General features: G+C 58.7%; 1 long non-coding RNA gene across 1 annotated transcript; it reads left to right on the top strand.

The window, feature by feature from the left end:
- The first annotated feature begins 3,648 nt into the window (after window positions 1-3,648).
- On the top strand, window positions 3,649-6,728 carry LOC113940914. The gene is made up of 3 exons (XR_003525562.1): window positions 3,649-3,836; window positions 5,585-5,866; window positions 6,230-6,728. It is a non-coding gene; the product is annotated as an uncharacterized LOC113940914 (long non-coding RNA).
- The last annotated feature ends 1,572 nt before the right edge of the window (window positions 6,729-8,300 follow it).

The following is an 8,300-nucleotide window of genomic DNA, read 5'->3' on the forward strand; positions in this document are numbered from 1 at the left end:
CCCCAAAGGAAAGGGGGCCTGGGTGTCCCCTAAAGCCCAGCAGTGGGGTTCAGGGGATCTCCCAGCCCCCAGGGGAGGGGTCCTGGGGGTGCCCCCAAAAGTCCAGGGGGAGCAGAACCGACTAAGGGGATCCCAGTGCCCCCAGTATAGCCCAGTGACCTCCCAGTGACCCTCAGTACAGCCCAGTAACCCCCTTCAGTGACTACCCAGTGTGTCCCAGTGACCTCCCACTGCCCCCCAGGATGACCCAGTGATCCTGCAGTGAACACCCAGTAACCCCCAGTATGGCCCAGTAACCTCCCAGTGTCCCCCCACTGTGTCCTGGTAATCCCCCAGTAACTCCCCAGTCCTTCCCAGTGGCCCCTGGTTCCCCCCAGTGTGTCCCAGTATCCCCCAGTAATCACCCAGTGCCCCACAAAGCCCTCCAGTTGTCCCCAGTGTGTCCCCAGATGCCCTTGGCCTTTCTGTGAGCGGGGTGGGGGGGGGGTTGGGTCAGAGGGTCCAGGGGGCTCCTGGGGTGAGATGGAGGGTTGGGGACATCAGGGTTGGGGTTGGGGACAGTGGGGAGGGGTTTGTGGACAGTGGAATTGGGGGTGTCAAGGGGGGAGTTGGGAACATGGGGAGGCCCTGGGGACATTGGAGACACCAGGGGGGTCTCGGGGTGTCAAGGGGGGAACTGGGGACACCAAGAGGGTCTTGGGGACACCAGAGGGGGTCTCAGGACTCACTTCCTTGTGGTGCAGCCCTCCTCTGCCCGCCCAGGCTTCATTACCCCCCCCCCCAAATATCTCCTAACTCCCATTTTCCCTTTAATCCCCTCCCCCCACAGAGCCCTTTGATGCCCCAATGCCTCCAAAACCCTTTTTAACTCCCCCAAATACACCCAAAGACCCCCAACCCCCCCAAATCCTCATCCAACCCCCCCCAAATCTCCCCCAGCCCCCCCTCAAATCCCTCCCAACCCCCCCCCCCTCAAAGAGGGATCACCCACACCCTGGGACAGGAACACTGTGGGCTGTACTGGGGGCACTGGGCTGTACTGGGAGGGCACTGGGGGGGGCTCAGGTGTCCCAGGACAAGGTGGCCCAGCTCCAGGAGAGATCTGGGGAGCAGTGAGGAGGTACTGCTCTGTACTGGTCTGTACTGGTTTGTACTGGTCTGTACTGGTTTATACCCCCAATCCCCAAAACCCCTCCCCAGCTCCCCCAGGACCCTCCCAGACCCCAAAGCCCCTCGGGCCCCTTCAGGTCCCTGACTTGGTCCTGCTGCCCCTTGAGCATCTCCAGCTCCTGCAGAACCAGGCATTTCTTTGCTCCCCACACACCCAGAATGGAATCTGGAGGCAGCAGGATGTGCACAGTGCTCCCATTTCCTACAGTGCAAAGGGGCTGCAGGACCAAGTCAGGGACCTGAAGGGGCCCGAGGGGCTTTGGGGTCTGGGAGGGTCCTGGGGGAGCTGGGGAGGGGTTTTGGGGATTGGGGGTATAAACCAGTACAGACCAGTACAAACCAGTACAGACCAGTACAGAGCAGTACCTCCTCACTGCTCCCCAGATCTCTCCTGGAGCTGGGCCACCTTGTCCTGGGACACCTGAGCCCCCCCCCAGTGCCCTCCCAGTACAGCCCAGTGCCCCCAGTACAGCCCACAGTGTTCCTGTCCCAGGGTGTGGGTGATCCCTCTTTGAGGGGGGGGGTTGGGAGGGATTTGAGGGGGGGCTGGGGGAGATTTGGGGGGGTTGGATGAGGATTTGGGGGGGTTGGGGGTCTTTGGGTGTATTTGGGGGAGTTAAAAAGGGTTTTGGAGGCATTGGGGCATCAAAGGGCTCTGTGGGGGGAGGGGATTAAAGGGAAAATGGGAGTTAGGAGATATTTGGGGGGGGGGTAATGAAGCCTGGGCGGGCAGAGGAGGGCTGCACCACAAGGAAGTGAGTCCTGAGACCCCCTCTGGTGTCCCCAAGACCCTCTTGGTGTCCCCAGTTCCCCCCTTGACACCCCGAGACCCCCCTGGTGTCTCCAATGTCCCCAGGGCCTCCCCATGTTCCCAACTCCCCCCTTGACACCCCCAATTCCACTGTCCACAAACCCCTCCCCACTGTCCCCAACCCCAACCCTGATGTCCCCAACCCTCCATCTCACCCCAGGAGCCCCCTGGACCCTCTGACCCAACCCCCCCCCACCCCGCTCACAGAAAGGCCAAGGGCATCTGGGGACACACTGGGGACAACTGGAGGGCTTTGTGGGGCACTGGGTGATTACTGGGGGATACTGGGACACACTGGGGGGAACCAGGGGCCACTGGGAAGGACTGGGGAGTTACTGGGGGATTACCAGGACACAGTGGGGGGACACTGGGAGGTTACTGGGCCATACTGGGGGTTACTGGGTGTTCACTGCAGGATCACTGGGTCATCCTGGGGGGCAGTGGGAGGTCACTGGGACACACTGGGTAGTCACTGAAGGGGGTTACTGGGCTGTACTGAGGGTCACTGGGAGGTCACTGGGCTATACTGGGGGCACTGGGATCCCCTTAGTCGGTTCTGCTCCCCCCTGGACTTTTGGGGGCACCCCCAGGACCCCTCCCCTGGGGGCTGGGAGATCCCCTGAACCCCACTGCTGGGCTTTAGGGGACACCCAGGCCCCCTTTCCTTTGGGGTCTCTGCCTGCTGAGTTTTGAGGGTCTCTGGGGTTCGAGGGGGAAATTGGGATCCCCTTTCCCTGGAGTCGGTTCACTGGGCTGGCAGAGGCGTTGTGGTGGGATGGGAAATGGCCTTATAGGAATTTTAGTTGGCCATGGCCATTCAGGACTGACACGGAGACCCCCCAAAATCCATGCAAAACCCCTGAAATCCCCTCAGAAATCCACCTCTGGACCCATCAAAAACACCTCAAATTCCCTCAGAGACCTCATCTCTCCCCCAGGACCCCCTAAACCCTCTCAGTGACCTGCAAAACCCACCTGGGACCCCCAAGCCCTTTCAGGGACCTCAAAAACCCCCTCAGGGACCCTCAAAACCGTCTGGGACTCCTGAAATCCCCCTAGAAACCCACAAAACTGCTTCAAAGACACCCCCCCCCAAGGCCCCCAGGACCTCTCAATTCCCTCGGAAACTCCAAAACTCCCTCAGGGATTCCCAAACCCCTTCAGGGACCTTCAACCTACCCCCTAAGTCCCTTCGCGACACCAAAGCTCCTCAGAGACCCCCCCGAACCTCCTCAGGGACCTCTAAAAGCCCCTAAAGGACCACAAAACCACACAACAGCAGAAGAGCTTTCTGTAAAGGAAGAGAGCAAGGAATCTGAGAAGGAGGAGACCAAGGAAAAACTGAAGCAAAGCAATAAAATCATCCTGGCCCTTGCAGTTTTTCCTTCACCTTTTTCTCGCTTTTCCTTTTTTTAGGGTTCTTTTTTTGGTTGGGTGGTTTCGAATTTTTTTTCCGAGGGACTTTCTCAGGAACCGAATCACCCTTCCGGGTTCTTGGGAGGCCTCCGGGCCCCGCGGCCCCCGAGAGGGTCCTCCGAACCTCCGAACCCCCCAGCTAAGCCCTCCCGAGCCCTCCGGCCTTTCCACCCCCAGCCGCGCCCCCCGCAGCCCCCGAGGGGATCCCCAGACCCCGCTCTCCCGCACCCCCGCCGGCACTCAGAGCTCACCGACCGACCCGCCGCCATCACCGATTCCCGGCAGCCAACACGGCAGGGGCGGGGGCGGGGCTGCGGGGGCGTGGCCGCGCGCTGATTGGCTGCGGCGGCGTTCTCTAAACGCGGTGCGCGCGCAGATCGCCGTGTTGGCTGCCGGGAACCGGTGATGGCGGCGGGGCCTGCGGTTCGCTCTGAGTGTTGTGAGTCCCCCCGGGGGGGGCTCGGGATGGTTTGGGGGGGGTTCGGGGATCCCCGAGCAGGTTTTGAGGGGTCCTTGGGGGAGTTCGGTGTCCTGAGGGGACTCAAGGGGTGGTTGAAGGTTCCTGAAGGGGTTTGGGAGTCTCTGAGGGGGTTTTTGTTTCTGAGGAGATTTGGGGGTGCCAGGTGGGCTTTGGGGGTCTCTGAGGAGGTTTGGGGGTCCTGACGGGACCTTTTAGGAAGTTTTGGGGTCTCTAGGGGGTTTACGGGGTCTCAGACGGTTTTGAGGGTCTCTGAGGGGGACTGGGGGGTCCCGGGTGGGTTTTGCGGGTCACTGAGAGGGTTTAGAGGGTGCTGAGGAGGGACGAGGTCTCTGAGGGCATTTGGGGGGACCTTGAGATAGTTTTGATGTGCCGAGGGGGAGATTTCAGGAGTTTTATGGGCATTTTGGGGGGGTCCTCTAAAGCCCAGCAGTGGGTTCAGGGGGTCCCCCAACCCCAAGGGGAGGGGTCCTAGGGATTCCTCCCAAAATCCAGGTGGGGAAATGTACCACATCCGGGTAAGGGGATCCCTAGACCCCAGTATATCCCAGTGACTTTCCAGTGACCCCTTCAGTGACCAGCCAGTGTGTCCCAGTGACCTCCCACTGCCCCCCAGTATGGCCCAGTGATCCTCCTGTGAGCACCCAGTAACCCTCAGTATGGCCCAGTAACCTCCCAGTGTCTCCCCGTGTGTCCTAATAATCCCCCAGTAACTCCCCAGTCCCTCCCAGTGTCCCTCAGTAACCCCCCAGTCCCTCCCAGTGCCTCCTGGTTCCCCCCAGTGTGTCCCAGTATCCCCCAGTAATCCCCCAATGCCCTACAAAGCCCCCCAACTGTCCCCAGCATGTCCCCAGATGCCCTTGGCCTTTCTGTGAGTGTGTGGGGGGGTGTTTTTGTGGTCAGAGGGTCCAGGGGGGGCTCCTGGGGTGAGATGGAGTGTTGGGGACATCAGGGATGGGGTTTGGGGACAGTGGGGTGGGGTTTGTGGACAGTGCAGTTGGGAGTGCCAAGGGGGGAACTGGGGCCATGGAGAGGCCCTGGGAACATTGGAGACACCAGGGGTGTCTCGAGGTGTCAAGGGAAGAACTGCGGACACCAAAAGGGTCTTGGGGACACCTCAGGACTCACCTGCTCTTGGTGCAGCTCCTCCTCTGCTTACCCAGGCCTCAATAACCCCCCCCCCAAATGTCTCCTAACCCCCATTTTCCCTTTAATCCCCTCCCCCCATAGATACCTTTGACCCCCCAATGTCCCCAAGACCTCTTTTAACTTCCCTAAAGGCACTCAAAACCCCCAAATCCCCATCCAAACTCCTCAGATCCCCCCAAATCTCCCACAGCCCCCCCTCAAATCCCTTCCAACCCTCCCCAAAGAGGGATCACCCACACCCTGGGACAGGAACACAGTGGGCTGTACTGGGGGCACTGGGCTGTACTGGGAGGGCACTGGGGGGGGGCTCAGGTGTCCCACGACAACGTAGCCCAGCTCCAGGAGAGATCTGGGGAGCAGTGAGGAGGTACTGCTCTGTACTGCTCTGTACTGGTCTCTATTGGTCTGTCCTGGTCTGTACCCCAAAGCCCCTCCCCAGCTTCCCCAGGACCCTCCCAGACCCCAAAGCCCCCCAAAGCCCCCCAGGCCCCTGACTTGGTCCTGCTGCTCCTTGCCATCTCCAGCTCCTGCAGAACCAGGCAGTTCTTTGCTCCCCACAGGGTCGTTCCCACACCCAGAATGGAATCTGGAGGCAGCAGGATGTGCACAGTGCTCCCATTTCCTACAGTGCAAAGGGGCTGCAGGGAATGATTCCCCTGCTCTTGCAAATCTGCCAAAACCTGCAGGGCACACAAGTGGGAGCTTCAGGAATTTGCTGGCCTTGGGAGTGGAGCTCACAGGGTATTGAGAGGAACATATCCCTCAAATACAATCTCTGTGCATACACAATATCTGTCTGGACAGGCAGATAAAGCAATAATCAGATATATTCTGTATCATATGTATGGCACATATTCTATAGAATCCATCCTTAGGTATTGTTTGATATATCTATTAAGATCTTACAGATAATAAGCAATAATAAGGCAAGTGTCCTCCTTAGGGACACACACTTCAGAAGGGAACTTGCACTTGACCCTCCCCGTCTTCAGCTTCGAGCCACCCAATGCCACAGAGGGGGACAGAGCTCCTGTGGAACATTCTATTCCACTGGCACAGAGCAAGGAATAAACTCAAACTATTGCCTGGGTTTGTTCCCTGGGGGTCTCTGCAGCAGCAAGCACAGCCCCACACTGACTGCTCTGGGGTGTGCAGGCATTTGTGCTTCTGCCTGTCTCACACACACACACAAATGTCTGGTCTAGTGCTGCCCTCAGGAAACCCCCCCCGCCTTGCTCCAGCTAAAGCCGTGGAATTTGTGTTTGTTTCCCTTGGGTTCAGGGTCAGGCTGTGCCTGTGTCCAGCCCAGAGGCTCAGAAAAGCATTTCTCCCATCCCACTGCAATCTGCTGCTGCAGACAGGACCCAGGCACTGGTGGCACTGGGAGTGAACAGCAGAGTGTTTCCAGGGGCTCTCTGAAGGATCACAAGTGTCCAAAGAAACCAGCAAAAGTGTCCACAAAAGTCCCAGTCCTTCATCCCTGAATGAGCTCGTTCAGCCCAGGAAAAACTGTCTGAGTTTTATTTCCATGGAAGGAGGTTTTTCCCACTTTAACGCCGGTTTAGTTCCAAACTGGTTTCTTCATTTCCTCCTCCCAGTTTCCCTGAAGGACACTGACAGGAGCCATGGACACTGACAGGGATCACAGAGTTTGTCCCTTGGCCATACAGCTCCTGTTGTTTGGCAGCACAGGAGAGGTTCATTAGAGCCCAGGCTCCAATTGGATCAGCACTTGTGGATACAAACTGACCTTGGGCTCAGGATGCAACTGGGAGCAGAGATTTCCCTTCCAAATCTGCAGTGAGTCAAGCTCTGGAGAGGAGATTGTGCCCCATGGATGGGATTCCAGAGGCTACCTCAGGTCCCCAGGATGAATCATCACTCTCTGCAAGTCCCTGCCAGGAGGTTGGAGCCAGGTGGGGTTGGGGCTGTTGTGCCAGGAAGCAGCAGTAGGACAAGAGGGCTGGGTCTTGAGCTGTGCCAGGGGAGGTTTAGGTTGGATATTAGGAAGCAATTTTTTGCTGAGAGAGTCATCAGGCCTTGGAATGGGCTGGGCAGGGAGGGGGTGGAGTCCCCGTCCCTGGAGGTGTTGAAGGTGAGAGTGGATGTGGCCTCAGTGCCATGGTCTGGGAAGCACGGCGGGGTTGGATCCAGGGTTGGACTTGATGATCTCAGAGGTCTTTTCCAACGTGGCTGATTCTGTGATTCTCTGATTGCCATTCCTATGGCAGCACATGCTTGAGGCTCTATCTCCAGGGTGATAGAGGTGTCTGTCCATATCTATCTCCAAGGTTAGTGTGTAAATGGGTGGTGTTAGAAAAGCAGGCTGAGTTCTGGGCTGGTTGTAGAAGGGGAAAGAAACCAAGAGGCCAGTGCAGGCAGGCAACCCTGAGCTTGCACATGATGTCCCCTCCCTGCAGGTTCCTGTCCTTGAGCCCAGGCCCTGAGGTGAGGCTGAGAAGTGGCGCGGAGGTGAACCCAGAGCTGTCCCTGAGGTGAGGCTGAGGATAAGTGCAAGGCAGAGGTGCTGCTGAGGAAGGAGAGCCCTGTGGTGGGGAAGAGGCGAAGGTGCCCATCCCCAAGAAGGTGCTGTGTCCATCCCCTGTGTGCCAGGTGAGCTGGGGCTTTGCTGCAGAGCTGCGGGCGCTGATTTGAGCGGCTGCAAGTGCTGAGATGGTGGCACCCAGGAACACAAACTGTGCCTGGCCACGGAGCCTGCAAGGAGGAGCAGAGACAGCCCTGGCAGTGTGGGGGGCCAGGTTGTCCCTGTGCCTTCCCCTGCAGGCCCTGGCTGTCCCTGCTGGGCCCCTGTCCATCCCCATCAGGTCCCTGCCCGTCCCCCCCGGGCTGAACTCCCCCCAGGAAGTGCCGTGGAGCTGAAGCTGCTGCCATCCCCCCCTGCAACCGCTGCCCCAGCCAAGGGAGCAGCAAAGGCAGGGCCAGGAGCAGAGGCAGCAGCAGGGGAGCCCTGGGGGGGCCGGGAAGGTCTTGTGTGGGTCAGGAAAGAGGCGCTGGGCACGAGGCCGGGGCTGTGCTGAGCAGGCCCAGTCCTCACATCCCCCCAGCCAACGCCGGCTGCCCGGGGGGCTTGGGAGGGACCCCCATCCCGTGTGCCCCACACTGAGCTGGCAGAGTGTAACAGTTCGTCTGGATACATGTCCGGAATAAAGACAAGTGCCAGAAATATTCAAACACACACACTATCTTTATTACAGTGAGGATAATAATAATAGTAATAAACTTAACAAGAGGAATCAAAAAAAAACTAAAAAAAAA

Source organism: Corapipo altera, unplaced genomic scaffold, assembly GCF_003945725.1.
Source record: "Corapipo altera isolate COAL_440 unplaced genomic scaffold, ASM394572v1 61425, whole genome shotgun sequence".
Lineage (NCBI taxonomy): Eukaryota > Metazoa > Chordata > Aves > Passeriformes > Pipridae > Corapipo > Corapipo altera.